The following is a 17,466-nucleotide window of genomic DNA, read 5'->3' as shown; positions in this document are numbered from 1 at the left end:
CATTAGAATCCAGGTTTCGATACCCGTGGAGGGCAGAGCACAGATAGCCCATTATATACCTTTGAGCTTAATTACGAACTCTAACGGACACATGCTAAAAGTATCACTTCGATTCAGGCCAGGTGGTTAAGGCACTTGATTCGTAATCTGAGAGTCGCGGGTTCGAATTCCCGTCACACAAACATGCTCTTCCTTTCAGCTGTAGGACGTTGTAATATTACAGTCTATCCCATTATTCGTTGGTAAAAGAGTACCCCAAGAGTTGGTGCTGGGTGTTGATGACTAGCTGCCTTTGCTGTAGTCATACACTGCTAAATTAGAGAAGACTAGCATAGATAGCCATCGAGTAGCTTTGCGCGAAATTCAAAACAAACAAAACCATTCGTCCGATTCAGTTATATCAAATTCGTATAAAGTCTATTCAAATGGAAGATGAAAAAAACAATATTTGTTTACTGATTGAAATAAGAAAATAAATTGTAATTCAGGCTGAAAAAGAGGAACTTCCCGTTGACCATAGTTGGTGAGCGATGTTATTTTGTCAGTGAAAAATAGTGCACTTGAATTGTTAAAATGTGACAACATTAAGTGTGTGTATATATATGTATATATAAATTGTAATATGCTGAACGTTTCGTTTATATTTCTAATAAAATTAGTGCTAGGAAACAACCAATATAAGTTTTTACTAAGAACGAAATTGTGAGAAACCAATGAAAAATAAATATATTGATTTTCAGCATATATATATATATAATACATTTTTGAGCATATAGTGCAATAACAGGTAAAAAAAGGCTCTACTTGTCAGAAAGACAGTCAAGAATGTCATAACAAAAGTTATGCTTTAAGTTTGGGATCGGATGGAAAAGGAACAGTTTACTGTGTTTGGCGGTAAGGCCCCCTACCGACGAAGTAAATGCCTTTAGGTAACTCTGCCGCATTTTACAGACCAATTGAGCCTGATTTGTCCTTTCTTAAAAGGTGAATTATTCGGCTTTATTTGAAAGGTGTATTTGTGACCTTTCCGTAACAAGGTCTGCCAAAGGTAATTCCTAGCTACGAAGGCGGAAACTTCTTTTTTCTCCGCGTGAGGCGTGTTTTTCTTTGCTCTTTGTTACTACGTTGTCATGGTTGACCAGAAGGAACTGCTGAGTGGTAGGAATGAATGCTTTTGTTAGAACCAACGGCCAATTGAAAGAAAATAAAGTGATTAAAAAGCTTCTAGTAGGTATCCAGACTTAAAAACCACCATGTGATCTTGAAGTTGTGACGTTATTGCTCTGAATCTAATTACGGAGTTGCGGTCTGTTATGGTAAGATTAAAAACAGCTTGATATAATAAATAAATGTTCATGCCACCGTCTCAGATCTTTTCGTTGCTACATTCACAGCCTAGTACAGAGTCATGATTTTTTATCCATGACGACTCCAATCTTAAACTAATTATTTTAGCATGTATTGGGTTTCGTACAAATAAAGAATACTTTACCCAAATCATAATAAAACCTTTTAGCTGTTAGCGGTGAACTACTGCTAGGCCTAAGAAAATAACAATTAAAGAGATTTGAGTTCAGAACCGAAAAAAGAAAGAAGGATAAACTGTTCTACTTAAATAATACCGTTTATATGAGATTAGAAAAAGAAACCACCTATCAAAAATACGTTTCTATATAGTGTTTTTAGTGCATTACAATAAGAGAATGGTCTTACTTTCTTGCCCGGCATGGCCAGGTGGGTTAAGGTGTGCGACTCGTAATCTGAGGGTTGCGGGTTCGCATCCCTGTGTCTTTATTGAAAGATGGTCCGAACATGGCCAGGTGGTTAGGGCACTCGACTCCCAATCTGACAGTTGTGGGTTCGAAACCCCGTAACACCAAACATGCTTGCCCTTTTAGGTGTGGAGGCATTATAAAGTGACGGTCAATCCCACTATTTGTTGGTAAAAGAGTAGCCCAAGAGTTGGCGGTGGGTGGTGATAACTAGCTGCCTTCCCTCTAGTCTTACACTGCTAAATTAGGGACGGCTAAGACAGATAACCTTCGTGTGGCTTTGCGCGAAATTCGAAACAAAACCAAATTATTGAAATATTCTTATATAATATGTCATAAAATATATGTAAACAATGTAAAAAAAGTAGTTCTTCCTTTGATTACTTTTGTCAAAAATGTTCTTGAATTATCCGTTTCAGTATATCACTAAAATATGAGTTAAAGTGTAAGAAACGTGTTTCTTTAGCTGCTCTTGTGAGAGATGTTCTTGAATTATCCTTTTCATCATGTCACTAAAATATGCGTTAAAAAGTGAGAAACGTAGTTGTTTCTTTAACTGCTCTTGCCAGAAATGATCTTGAATAATCTATTTCAACATGTCACTAAAATGTGAGATAAAAGTGTGTGAAACGTGATTATTCCTTCAGGTAATCTTGAATGATACGTTTACAACATGTCATGAAAGTGTGAGTTAAAGAATAACAAAAGTGATCGTATATTAGATGCTTCTTTTAAATATGTTCTTGAACATTTTGCTGACAGCATATCACACAAATGTGAGTTAAATACTAAAAAATATATTGTTTTTATTAGCTACTCTTGTTGAATATTTTCTTTGATGATTTGTCCGTAGAAGCTATCAAAATATGAAATAAAGTGTGTTAAACCCGTCCCCGAGTGGTCCATCCACGATATGTCACAAAATAAGTTAAAATTTAAGAAATGTGTTGTTTCTTTAGGTACTCTTCTTGGACGTGTTATTGGATGATTTTTCTACAGCAGAACACATAAATACGAGTTAAAGAATAACCTCTTTCTTTAGCTACTCTTTGGTTAAATATTTTCCTGGGTGATATTTCTAGAGCATTTTACGAGCATTTTAGTTCTATAGTATGAGAAATGTGCTGATTTCCTTCTAACCCTTATTAAATATGTTTTTGGATAATCTATCTTCAACATATTACAAAATGTGTCTTAAAGTGTGAGAAATGTAAAGCTTTTTACCAGCTCTTCTTAGATAAGTATTTGAATGGTATGTAAGATATACGTTGAGGTGTGAGAAACGTTACCTACCAGTTTTAAATATGTTTTACAATAATTTCTGCACAGAACTCACCAAACTGTGAGAAACTTGTTTCCTTCTCTAGCTAATCTTGTTAGATATAAAACCTATTACAACATTAAAAGTAACCTACATGCTGAACCCACGTGGTTTATTCGAGGTCTCAGTATGTGAACGAACAAGCTCTCATTCATGTAAACGCTTTGTTCTTCATTGGCCTTTGCTACAATATTTAAATTATTTGAATGTACAACACGTCTTATTCTCCTGGGGCATGTACTAGTACACTTGACTTAATTGGAGGTCTGAAATGTGTATGTTCTTTCACACGGTTTAGCAGTATATAGCTTTGCTCACAGCATGGACAAGCAAATTTATAAACTACATTTGATGGCTTTTGAGAAGAAATACAGCCTTTACATCCTAAAAATTAAAAATCGTGGGTGACAATTAGGTTTAAAACATATCTCAGTTGTATTTGTTGGTAGGCCATATGAATTATTTTAAACTGTTTCTTAATAACGTAATATTTATCCACATATGGTAAGGTGATAATAACAGGATATTTTGGAACTTCTTTGTTTTGTTTTTTGGAATTTCTAGCAAAGCTACACAAGGGCTATCTGCGCTAGTCTTCTCTAATTTAGCAGTGTAAAACTAGAAGGAAGGCAACTAGTCATCACCACCCACCGCCAATTCTTTGGATACTCTTTTACAAACGAATAGTGGAATTGACCGTAACATTATAATGCCTCCATGGCTGAAAAAATCCGTGTGACGGGATTTCGAACCCACAACCCTCAGAGTAGGAGTTGAGCACTCTAACCACCTGGTCATGTTGGGCCTGAACATTAAAGTGCACATAAATAAATATACTTCACATTGAAAGTAACTTGTATTAATGTTAACCAAAGTGTCAAAAAAATAAAATTTTGTAATGACGCTGATTTTCAATAGTGATTTGTATGATTCAATTACACAAGATACTAAGAAGTTTGATAGGAATTTCTGAAAACTGTGGAAATACCATCCACATATTCGCGATAGTAAAACAGTTTTCGAACATCGTTTTTCAAGATAGCACAAAACAGATTGGCCAAAGAGGAAGCTAATCTATATACACTCCAGGATGATACCATCAGTTTGATCGTAAAGATTGCCGTTAAAAAAAGGCGAGATTCTTTTGTAGCAAAGTTTATCAGCTTGAGAAACATAGATTTCGAATGGTTAAATTTTCGGAGCTGTTGCTTTGTTAAAGATTAGATCAGCACTTAACTGTACAGTTTCTTCCAATGGTATATTTGTATACTGGCACAATATAGCGCGTTCGACTCATAATCCGAGGGTCGCGAGTTCAAATCCCCATCGCACCAAACATGCTCCCCCTTTCAAGTGTGGGGGCATTATATTGTGACGGTCAATCCCACTATTCGTTGGTGAAAGAGTAGCCCAAGAGTTGGTGGTGGGTGGTTATGACTAGTTGCCTTCCCTCTAGTCTTACACTGCTAAATTAGGGACGGGTAGCGCAGATAGCCCACGTATAGCTTTGCTCGAATTTCAAAAACAAAACAAACAGTATAGAGACAGAACATCAAGGCTAGCACATTGAAGATTGATATCAAACCTTACTTTTTGCATTTTACTGTAAAATTCAAATCTGTCTTTCAACGCGTATTTATCAGTGGTGAAAAATTCAACCAAGAAAAAAACAAAATGTTGTTTTTTAATAAACTCCAATATTAAAAACTATAGGTCGTAATGGACACTCTTTTGTTTGAATTTTAACAATGTTGTAAAAATATTTGTGGATGAATACCTTATTGTCTTATGTTTAAGTGCTGGTTTCCTTTAAAATATTGTCCTCTATCAGTTGCAAAAAGTATCTTTGTAACTTTGCTTCTCTCGTATTGACAGAATCACGTCTGAGCTTAGTATGTTTAGTAGAATTACTTAAAATATCGTTAGCTTTTCTTAAATATTAGAGTTTATCCAAAATTACAAATCAAAGACAATGGTAACATCATTTTACTTAAATCTTTTGGGAATTTAATTCATTTGAATGCAAATTTAGAAACATTTCATGGTTATCATTATAATTATTGAAAAACGTTAAAGCCGTATAATTAATCTCAATTCTAATATTACTTAACAAGTGACCAAAACCAAACCAAACTATTTTGTCAGACAATGATTGCAAAAAAAAAACAACTGTGCAAAACAATCTTCAAACTTTAATTTATTTGAAATTCTAAATTTTAAGAGAGAAAGTGTGTGTGTTTTCTTATAGCAAAGCCACATCGGAATATCTGCTCAGTTCACCGAAGGGAATCGAACCCCCTGATTTTAGCGTTGTAAGTCAGTAGAGTTACCGTTGTATCAGCGTGGGACTTCTGAATTTTAAACCATGTGCTAAAATTATATTTTCAAAATATACCTTGAAATAAATTAAGATAAGATCATCAAGTTGTTCTATGAGCAAATGTTACTTTACTGTCGCTTTAAATTCCTCATATTAACCTTCTGTTTTCGCTTCATTGTACAATAGTTTTTTTTTATTTTGTGCTTTAATAAATAACTTAAAATATAAAACATCTAATTATTTTACTTGATTTTCCAGTAATTTAAACATTTCTATAAATGGTCTTGTTAAATATTTGAATAATTATTCTTATGTGTAATTTCAAAATTCAAAAGTTCATTTTAAATTGTGTGATATTATATAGAATAACAAAAATGTGATGCTCGAACTATGAAGCTTAATTAAAGAAACCAACATTTACTGACGAATGCAACACATCATTGTCAATTAGTCCCAACATGACCAATTTTAACACCAAAAAAATCTAAAACTGTCATACTAGAGCTTAGAACCTGCAAGAAGGTACCTTAGTATCAAATTCCAAATAAGTTATTTGATATACACATGGAGAGTTTACGAAAACCGCAAATTGTACTTTCCTCGCTTAAAAATTGAGTACAAGACAAAAATTTGAAAACTGCCCATATCTTAATTTGAAACTTGTAAAAGAGGTATCTTTAAACCAAATTCCATAATGCGACAGAGTAGTTGTAAACAAATACTCAAAATTATGCTTTACGTAGCACCATGACTACTCTAATAAAAATGGGTAATTATACCATTTTATTTTTGTTAATGTGTGGAATCTGTAGAAAAATATCATTCTACTAAATTTCATGGGAACTGTTCAAAGTATGGACGAGTAACTGACCAAAAATTCCAAAATTATGCTTTTTGTGAGCCCTGATTCCCTAAAAAGGCTTAAAATGGGAAACTCTAACCTATCTTAATGTGTTGAATATGTGAAAACTTGTGTATTTACCAAATTTTGTCTTGAGTGCTATGACCGCACAGGAGTCCAAAATAAATCCACTGCAAACTCTCTTTGTTCACCTGAAGATGACCTAAGAAGGTTGAAACCTTGTTCTCTGCTTTCTTATTAAAAGTGTTAATATCCATATTAGCCATCCCGAGATAAATTTAAACCCTTTAGGGTCGTTTTATCTTTGACCCCATGAAATTCTAAAAATAACTAAACCAAAAAATTAAACAAGGTGTTTGGGCGAATTTCCTAGTTAATCAGCCGAAAAATGGAGGAATGGCGGTCGGTTGAAAAGTGTTTGGAGTAAGAAGAAACAGTAGGAAAACAGTATGTCTCTCTGTGGAAACATAAAAATTGAGAAATTATTTTTCATTGTTTACATTAATTAATACACACACATATATATAGAATTTGGTTTTAAACAATTTTAGGTGTAGATTTTTTACATTTCTAAACTCAATTAATGATGCAATTGTTTAATGACAACACCAACAGTTAATTTATATTTGGGAAGTCTTAAAGTAATAATAATTTTAATTTTAGGTTAACCAATAAACACATAGTTAGCTTCAATCATAGGTGCTATTGCAAACAATATTTATGAAATAATAAAACCATAAACAAACCTTATATGTTCCCTACTGGGACAGAAATAAGTTTACGAATTTACAACGCTAAAATTAGTGGTCTGGTTACAATGGGTGGACACAGTAGATAGCCAGATGTAGCTTTGTTATAAGACAAACACATACACAAACCCTATGTGAAAAAAAAAAGTTATGTCTTTTCCATACTTCCCAAATTTAATTTATGAGTGGAATTTGCGCAGAAAATCAGAATCGCCAAATAGAACGACACGGTTTGCTAAAATTAAAAATCCAATTGGAATAAGAAAACAAAACAGCTCCTACAAACTAAACATCATAATATATACAGTATTAATATATATATTAGTATATATAATATATATATATACTAACGTTATTTTACAGACCAAACTAGGTAAAATAAACTTAAATGTAGATTAAACCTATCAAAAACAAGAGTAAGATAAAAAATAACTAATAACTTAATTCTTAAGTCTGCTTTCTCTTCATAAAATAAGAAACTTACTTGAAATCAAATGTCCAACACAAAATTAAAACCACCTACAGTTCCATGGTCAACTGGAAACTAGCTTACTCTTGGTCCATTATCAGGTTATAAACTCATCCGTCAGATAAAAAAACTACGTTAGAATGAAAACAGACGGAAATCTATTATAACATAAAAAGTAGCCTATACGCTGAGCCTATCTGGTTTATACGAGTCCTTTTATTGTTAAAACAGGGTTTCGTTTTTCTGCAGCTCTTTATCTGATGATCTTGGATTATTTGTATACAGCATGCCCTTAAAATGTGAGTCAATGAGTTGAAAATGCTATTCTTTCTTTAGCTTTATTTATGAGGTTTGCTTTTGGATGGTTTGTTTACATGGCATCAATGAGCGAGACAGAGAGTGAGGAATCTGCTATTGCCTGAATTGTTCTTGTAGCATGTCCCTACAACGTAAGTTAATGAGTAAGAAACGTGACTGTTTCTCCAGCTACTTTTAGATTGTTCTTGGGTAATTCGTCTGTTTGTTTTTTGGATTTTCGCACAAAGCTACTCGAGGGCTATCTGTGCTAGCCGTCCCTAATTTAGCAGTGTAAGACTAGAGGGAAGGCAGCTAGTCATCACCACCCACCGCCAACTCTTGGGCTACTCTTTTACCAACGAATAGTAGGATTGACCGTCACATTATAACGGCCCCACGGCTGGGAGGGCGAGCATGTTTGGCGCGACGCGGGCGCGAACCCGCGACCCTCGGATTACGAGTCGCACGCCTTACGCGTTAGGCCATGCCAGGCCCCGTAGTAAACCAACAATATTAAACTGTCTTTTCGCGTGTTGCGATATATAAACTTTAAGGCGAGGTTTTCGAAAATTCAGTTGGCAATAATGCTGGCAGTCTTTAGTATTTTACGTACACACATAGTACATTGTTGATCCTTACGCTCGAGAATCTTCTGCAAATCTAGAAAACAGGTGAGAATTTCGCAATACGCATTTAACAATAAAAGTTACAGGTACTTCTAAATATATATTAAACTAAACTTAGGATAAATTTTATAATCCCACATTGTAGTTTGTATCTTAGGATTTTTTTAAAAATATGCAGCGTATTTGGTTTACAGGCTACAGTATGTCACCAAAATGTCAGTTGAAAAGTGAGAAACGTGTTCTTTCTTTAATTAGTCTTGGAAGATAAGCTTCACAATAAATGTAAAATAAGACAATATTTTACATAATAACGATACGACAGGTAGTCGATCCATTCTGAGAAACGTACCCCACTCCGTGGCACCTCGAAGTTTGGAGATACAATTTGTACAGTTGTTGTAAACACTTTAAGTAAGAATTTGATTACAGTGATGCGAGTGGCAATGCTCAGCATGAACTGAAAAATATTAGTGTTTACTTGACAGCAACAAATTTCACGCGTATTAAAACTTATGTGAATATAAATTGCTACGTACTTTTGCTGAGCATTGTATTCAGAGGAGAGACTGACATTTTGAGTATTGCCTCCGTTACTATAGCAACTGTGGATTTACATAGCACATTCCTTTCTGCCAGAATTAATTTACTTAAATATATATATACATTATTACGTATTTTAGTTGAAACATAAATGTAAAAACTTATGTAATGCAATTTAACATGTTTTTATTTGATTCCAACATGATTCTTAAAAGGTGTTTTTCATGAGAACATTGTTATTGATGCAGAAAACAAGCCCCTTTAACTAACCGAAACTACTTTAAGTTTCCTGAAATACTAATCTCTAAATTTATTTATAGAATACCATTGTTCTGGGTAGATCACAAATGTTGCATAGATATAAAGTAACTGTATTTTCTGAACATTCTTTACACTTTTTGTTCTGTTCTATTAGTATACATTCATTATTAACTTTCTTTAAGATGTATTTATTCTATTATTCTAAATGTAGTGAATATTACGTATTTTTATAATAACAATAATAACTTACTTATACTCTATTCTTTCTTTCAGACTACCTTTATTAAAAATATTAGTTATTATACTTACTATAGCTAACTTTAAATATTTTTAATAAAGGTTATTTTATAATTATAAACTTAGTTTATGGATTTGGACCTGATCTAAATTTACCAAGCTGGTTGATCGAAGTACAACTTTTACCACAGTGTAGTATTTCAAACATAAGCCTTAACAAGTGAAACTTTTACCGCAATGCAAACACATTGTTTATAATACCTAATATATTTACTTTTATTTTTATTATTTCTAATTAATTTTATGATATTTATTTCATTATAATGACTGTTCTGCTTCGTTAACCCACTGTATAAAGTTAAACTAATATAAGCTTCCTGGGCTGGCCAAAAAATGAGATATTATTATATTTACGGCCACAAACATCATTAACAAAAATATTACCCAAGTGATCAAACAATTGATTAAAATATAATTCGAACATTTTAGCTTATTAACAACGCTCATTACAATGTATGTATTTTTATTTCCAATCTTTGTAAGTAGTTGGCTTTGATAAGGAATTTGTATTAATTCTAGGTTTATGGTGTCCTCATTACACAATTAAGTATATTTATTAGATTAATATTTCTTTTGATGCCCAGCATGGTTCGAATCCCTATCACACCGAATATGCCCGTCCTTTCAGCTGTGGGGCGTTATAAAGTGACGGTCAGTCTCACTATTCATTAGCCAAGAGTTGGCGGTGGGTGTTGATGACTAGCTGCCTTCTCTTTAGTCTTACATTGCTAAATTAAGGGCATTTTATAGACATTTATGTTTGATTATCCTACATATTTGGGCTTATATTTACCGGATTAACTTCCGGATAAAATAAAAGTGTGCGTGTGTTCTCTTAGAGTAAAGCCTCATCGGACTATCTGCTGAGCCCATCGAGGGAAATCAAACCGCTGATTTTAGCATTGTAAATCCATAGACTTACCGCTGTTCTAGAGGGGATGCTAAAATAAAAATAATTACTACTAAATTTATTACAGTCCATTAAAGGTGATTCGTCAAGTCTAATCAAGTAACTGAATTTCAGTATGTTATTCATTACTATTCTTTTATAGTTTCCAGATCTCTTAAAGTGTTAATCAATCTGAATTTATTACCACTTATCTCTAAAAAAAATGAGAGATTCAACTTTCTTCTTTTAACGAAATTTTATTAGTCCTGTTTGTAACTAAATTAGATGAATTTCGTAAAATTAAGAAGGATCTTACATTAATTCTTGCTCATCATAATAAAATAATTTTATCTTTATATAAATTATTCAACCTTAATGAGAAAGTAGTTAATTAACGATACTTGGTATTGGCCTTGACTTTTTTTTCTGTTGCATTTTCTGATAAGTGTGTTACTAATGTACTTTTTCTTTTAAATATTCTAACCATGAAAGATGACAAGTAAATTTATTTGCTGTTTTTTAATGTCGTAAGAATCGCTAATCACTTCTTCCCTTCTCTTCTAATGTGTTATTTATTGACTTGTTATCACTGTTTACCCACTTTTGTTGAAGTAGATTAAGTGTTTGAAGTAATAGCAGAAACTTTTCAATTTAGATTTTTGATAACTTACAAAAATAACCTTTTTACTTTTTGTACTTTTACATTTCATTCTTTTTAAACAGCAAATTTAAACAATATAGGTCATTAAAATACCTATAACTGTGATTAATTTTAAATCTTAGTCAAACACGTTTAACGAAAAGGTTCCAAATTCAATGTTTCATTGATATTTTAATTTTTCTAAAGACTTTTGAGTAAACTAAAAGGTTGTTTTGTTCCTCATATACTTGCTGATGGCAGCATTAAATAATTATTTGTTGCTTTTAAAACGACCAAGAAGTCTAGAGAATTTATTTATCGTGAGCTTCAAAACACCTATGATTTTAAAACTTATACCACAAATCTATAAAATGCAATAGCATTGAGGCATTTATTCATCAAATACTTAGATTTCGTTTTGTATAACTTTTGAGATTTGCTTCCATTTACTCATTTTAGTGCGTATAAGCAGGTAATAAACTACCTCATGGATAAGAGTAAATACATACAGAATTTAAGCACAAAGTTTTATAATTTCGTTTATTGCGAAGTACAAAATTAAACAATTGGTTATCTGTGGTGTGCCCATTATGAGTATCAAAACCCTGAGTTTTAGAGTTTAATCTTTAGAGATATCACTGAACCACTGGGAGATTGATATAATATGTGTTTCAGGATGCATTATGATCATTGGAACGTAGATTGTAAAACAACATGCTGGTCTTGAATAAATCCAGTACTAAGTTATCTGTCAAGGACTACTTGTTTAATTCTCTGCTCAAACTAAAGGTTGGTGTCCGATTCTACAGCTAAACATTAAACTATTTTAGGACTTTAACTTCATCAACTTACCATAAGTTCCATTAGTTATGTCTTTTATTAACTTTTTCATACATCTTCTTACATCTAAGGTTAAGAAACCTTTAATCAGCCTACCTTTAGTCGAGATATAAATAATATTTCCCCCATCTCTCTCCCTAAACGATATAAGCTAGCTGGTTTTGTTTCCTATTCATGATGGTACCACATAGATTGTTAGGTATACCAGGTTTATTTTCTTAAATCATTAAACAAGCTGATAATTTAGGAAAGAATATTTCATGATCCTAAAAGAAATAGAAAATGGAAAAACTGCTCTCATAAATTATGCTGTTTAAAAGGTACTCGTGTTTCTCTCTTTAAGACCTACCACATGTTTGACTGAGATATAGAATAATAAAATTGATCAGTTCATTTCTTCAGAGAGATTCATACTAAGAGTTTTTGCTTTTGGACAAGTAACAAGTGCTATCCGTGCTCTGAATCTTCTTCGTTTCAAAGAGAGAAAAGTAGAACACGTTTTTGTGAATTATAGTCAATCGTGTGCGAAATAAACGTATCCTTGACAACCATAAGCCTTAAATTACGGAATAATTACTGTTATTGACGCCTTAAACGTTACTTTTATTGTTGTTGTTTGAAGTGCAAATCTGATAAATATACATTGGTACTTCTGTTGCTTACGTGGAGAGTGCATATATTTGTATAAGATAATTTTATATTAGAAATTTGCATCACATCCTCTCGACTTTTTTAGTCTCGTTATGATTCCATCCAATCACTATGAAGTTTATTTATTTCTAATTATCAAAGTGTATTTTGTTTTATTATTTATTAGGAGCTAATAGTACTTTTTTTCTACCTAGAAAATAAAGGCCAATACGTGATACACACAAACAGATTTAACTATAATATGTTTACAAATTCAAGAAAGTTAATTTTCTGTTCGTAAGGTTCACAAACCACTTTGGAAAAATAGGTAGATTGCATAATGTTTTTTTGTTGTTGTTTTTTAAATCATCTTTTAAACCCGAATCTATCTTCCCATCTGGTATTTCAAGATATTTGAATTAAATTTGTTGGATATATAAAAGGAAAGAACTGAATTCTGTAAACATTTACAAAATAAAGGAATAGTATAATAAAAGTTAAAATTACTCAATTTTCCAAAGTCCATGGCTCAAGATAACATTATTCTTAGAAAAAGGAAATAAAGACAACTCTTTAAAAGCGTTGAAATCCGTTCTAGTGGGTGCTAAAAATGGTGTCATACACGAACAGCGTAAGGCTGTTTTGATGAACAGAGAACCACAAACCTCCCTGAGACATTTCGATGCAGAGACCCCAAACGACACAATTGCTGCTTGCTTAGAGTGTGTCACAGCAAGTCCACTTCCGTGACGTCACTATTTGTAGATAAGTTAAAATTCATCCAACATGTAGAAAACAAAAAACGGACTTAGTAAAAGACAACGCAACATTCTTTGAACTCTTCCTCAATGACATCTTTCACAAGTTTTCTGGGTCGATATTCATTTTGTTAACTGAGTAGGCATATACAAAGAAATCGTATAACAACTGCATTTCTAACAACTAGAAAAAATGTTCACGATCTCATTTTTTTTAACCCAAACAGTTTTTAACATTCGGCTTTAAACACAACCTGAAAGCAATACTTCTCTGTGTAAACATCGTAAATCACTCCCATCTTCTGATTAAGTGATGAGTGATAATATATGTAAAGTTGTCTTGAATAGCACGTTATACCCAGGTCTAATTACATAGATATATAATTCATACACTATCAAAAGAGAGTAGAATGGATGAATAGAATGATAAATGATGTACAGACAGACAAACAGTTAGAGAGATGGTTGTTTCAATAATAGGCTGAAAGTAAATACCACCCAAAATTTGTTTGTATTCAAATCACAACATACGTAAAGTAAATCTCATATTCTTTGACAAATTTTATCGCACCCGCAAAAACAAAATCAAGTGGTCACGTGGTTGCAAAGCTTCTGAAAATAGTTTGGCTCAATACATCCAAAATGTTTGTGTATTTATGTTATCCACACCAAAAGTTATCGCAATGGTTATGGCCAGTCTCCATAAAGAAGATTTTAATGATGCCTGAATAGAATTTTACGATTTCGCGCGCAGATAAGGAAATTTTGATCACAAGCATACGAGCAAAGTTAACAAAGCAGAAAATTTTTAATTGACCTTCAAGGACCCATAATCGCTGGTTCAAATAAGAGCGATAAAAATGTGGCACGTCATGAAAGTCCCGCTTTTTTGGAAGTAAAAGGTCTAAATTTACGACGCCATATTAGCCTCTGGCAAAATTCTCCTAAAAATGATTTAGTGTGGAGTTTATTACACTAGTAATTTCATTCCCTTTACCCCATATAGTGTGGAGTGTGAAGAGTGTGTGACACTTCAACCTTTGCTTAATTAATATGCAATGAGCGAAGTTAAGATACGGGTGTGGAAACTGATAGTATTTTGCTAAGAAGTCTTTCGGTGGGTCTCTGACAAAAAGGAACAAAGCTTTTATTAAAATAAACCAGTTAAACATACTTTTATGTGAGTTAACAAAGAAGATATTATAAGGAAGCAGACATTTTCATCAGCACTTAACATAATTTTTAAATTATTTTTTAAAGTTATTTATAGAGCTATAAATCTGCTAATCTTTAATAACTATACAATTAGTGTACAAGTGAAACAGGAGCAGTGCAAACACAGCTTTATTGCTTGTAAAACATTAATAAAATTAAGAATTAAAAAACACAGCACTACTTTAGAATAGAACGACAATTAAAAAAATGAAATTTTAAGCCAGCTAGATCATGACAAACTCTAAAAGTAGATTATGATAAACCTATATGAGAAACTAAAAATACGGTATCAAATATTTCAATAATATAATAATTATGTTTCAGTTCCAGAAATTTGTTTGACTGCTTGATTTTAGAAATTCGCACAACGCTAGACGAGAGCTATCTGCGCAAGCCGTTCCTAAATTAGGAATGTAAGACTAGAGAGAAGGCAGATAGTTATCACCACCCACCACCAACGCTTGGGCTACTCTTTTGTCAACGAATAGTGAGGTTGGACGTCACATTATAAGGTCCCCACGGCTGAAAGGGCAAGCATGTTTGGTACGACGAGAATTAGAACTCACGACCTTCAGGTTGCGCGTTGAGCCCCCTAACCACCTGAGCATTCCAGGCTAAGTAAAGGTTGTAAATATCTATAAACACATATTTATAATACAGCTATAAAACAATTACGTTTGTAATACTTTATGAACATACAAGTACAATGTCAGTTTTTACCATTGAAATGTTAATATGATTAAAAATTGTCCTGCCATGAGGCTACAAAACTACCTTAATTGCATCATTTGTACTGTTTAAGAAGTAACAGTTGCACACAAAAATGACGATAAAATATTTATTTTCAAAGTTTATGTTTCAAGTTATAAAGTAAAACCATAAAATTGTTGAAAATCGTTCAAGTAAGTACAAGAAAATTTTAAGATTATACCAACTGTAAAAAATATTATAGGCATAATGTTATAAAGATATATTTGTATAACTAGGTCTCGAAAGGTGATGGAATTAATTTGTTTCAACAGATATGTTCTAAGTTGCAGAAAGAACAGTAAAGACATATTTTTCTGTAGTATTCAAGTTTACTGATAACCAACAAATAAGTTTCAAAGTATGCTCTAGGTCACAGGTACAGGAAATTTAATAAATAAATCTAACTTGGACAACAAAGGAAAGAAAAACACAACTGAACCAATAAACACTCATTATAAATAATTATAGTGTGAAGTGTCTATTTACCACACTGGCTATTAGAATTAGAAGAATTGTCCGCACAGGACAATGGGCAAGAGGAATTCTGATATGCTGCACCAAATTCCAATGTAATTCTTGATGTGTTTGTGAATTGGTTTGTTTGTCCACTAACTCTTCCCACATCTTAGGAGATGGCAGGACTATACATGGCAGAACATGTATAGGGTGAACAGGGGGTGTCCATATCTAGACAAGGAGACTGAAACGGGCCCTAATTCACTTATACATGATGGTAGCCTACGAGTATGTTTCATATTGGCTAAGATCGAGTATGAAACGGGCCCTAATTCACTTATACATGATGGTAGGCTACGAGTATGTTTCATATTGGCTAAGATCGAGTATGACATATAATTTTATGTTCCTGACCGCCATCTGGATTCCGAGGACGCCATGTTTGAAACTACATTTCAGCCTTCATTCACAAACTAGTCGGGTCAACCTTGACCCACTTGCTCAGATACCTCTCCAAATGGGTTCTGTTTTCGGGTACGGGGTAGATGTAAAAGTAACTGAGAATATTAGAGAAGAATGATTAGTTCATTAGGGCTTATTAAGTGAATCATGGCAAGGCTTTTGAACACTACAGTTGAACACGGGATATTTTATACTAATTTATATAAAATATCGGAGTGAGTGTGCCAAAATCCTACTACATACGTCAAAGACTATTCCGTATACCATTATAATGGGGGGAATCCAAACTCGTAATTATATGTACAGGTATCCATGCCATTCTTAAGATGCGCTTATACCTGAAGAAATCGGACAAAGACATTGAGTCAAAATGATACAAGCTTGTAGCATTGCTATATGCAACATTATCTAAACAAAAAGACTATCAAATTGAGTATTTGACTATATGATTAATCCTCTCATTGAATTAGTAACAACTTAACATACATGAAGACATGCTACGCACAGTAATATGCTTTTAATAAATCCACACAAATTTTATTATCACTGGCGTGTGTATTCCACGTGAATATAAAAATTCGACAAGGATAAACCAACGCTGGTGCTCCGACCAAGAGACAACTTCAGGCACTGGAATGCATTTTCACACTAATGAAACTCTATTGCCACATCGCAAACCATGGTAGCTGTATCATTACGCCTTGCATGATATGCTGTACGGAGGGTAGTGGAACTTGTGGTCAACATTTATTTGAGACTTGAAGGCCATCATAAACCCTAGAGGCTAAAACTGTTTCTTTCCTTGCTTCATCTCAAAATTATAAAGTTAATCACAAATCATGAGATGCTGCAATTCTTCTCACTAGGTAACACAAGACAAGAAGACGCCTTCACAAAGATAATGAAAGTTAACATAGAAATGTCAGAAACAACTAAAAGAAAAAAAAAGCACAGTATACTAAAAGAGAAACCGAAAAACATACATATATTAAAATGCTTGTAATTTATATGAGATTTATCATCATGTTGTATCTTATCTAACTACTTTATGTTCTAATAGCTTAATAACATACACCATGAAACATCTTAAAAAATTGGAACAGTCTAACATCCTGAAATATTTTGGTAACCTAACAGCCTAAGACACCTTTTTGCAATAAGTATTAGCCTAACATTCTAAGTCACCTTGTTACAAGAAGTACTAGGTTAACAACCTAAGTCACCTTGTTACAATAAGTATTAGCCTCACATCCTAAGTCACCTTGTTACAATAAATACTAGCCTATCATCCAAAGTTATCTTGTTACAATAA

This window comes from Tachypleus tridentatus, chromosome 2, assembly GCF_004210375.1.
Source record: "Tachypleus tridentatus isolate NWPU-2018 chromosome 2, ASM421037v1, whole genome shotgun sequence".
NCBI lineage: Eukaryota > Metazoa > Arthropoda > Merostomata > Xiphosura > Limulidae > Tachypleus > Tachypleus tridentatus.
Note: the sequence above shows the minus strand (reverse complement) of the source record.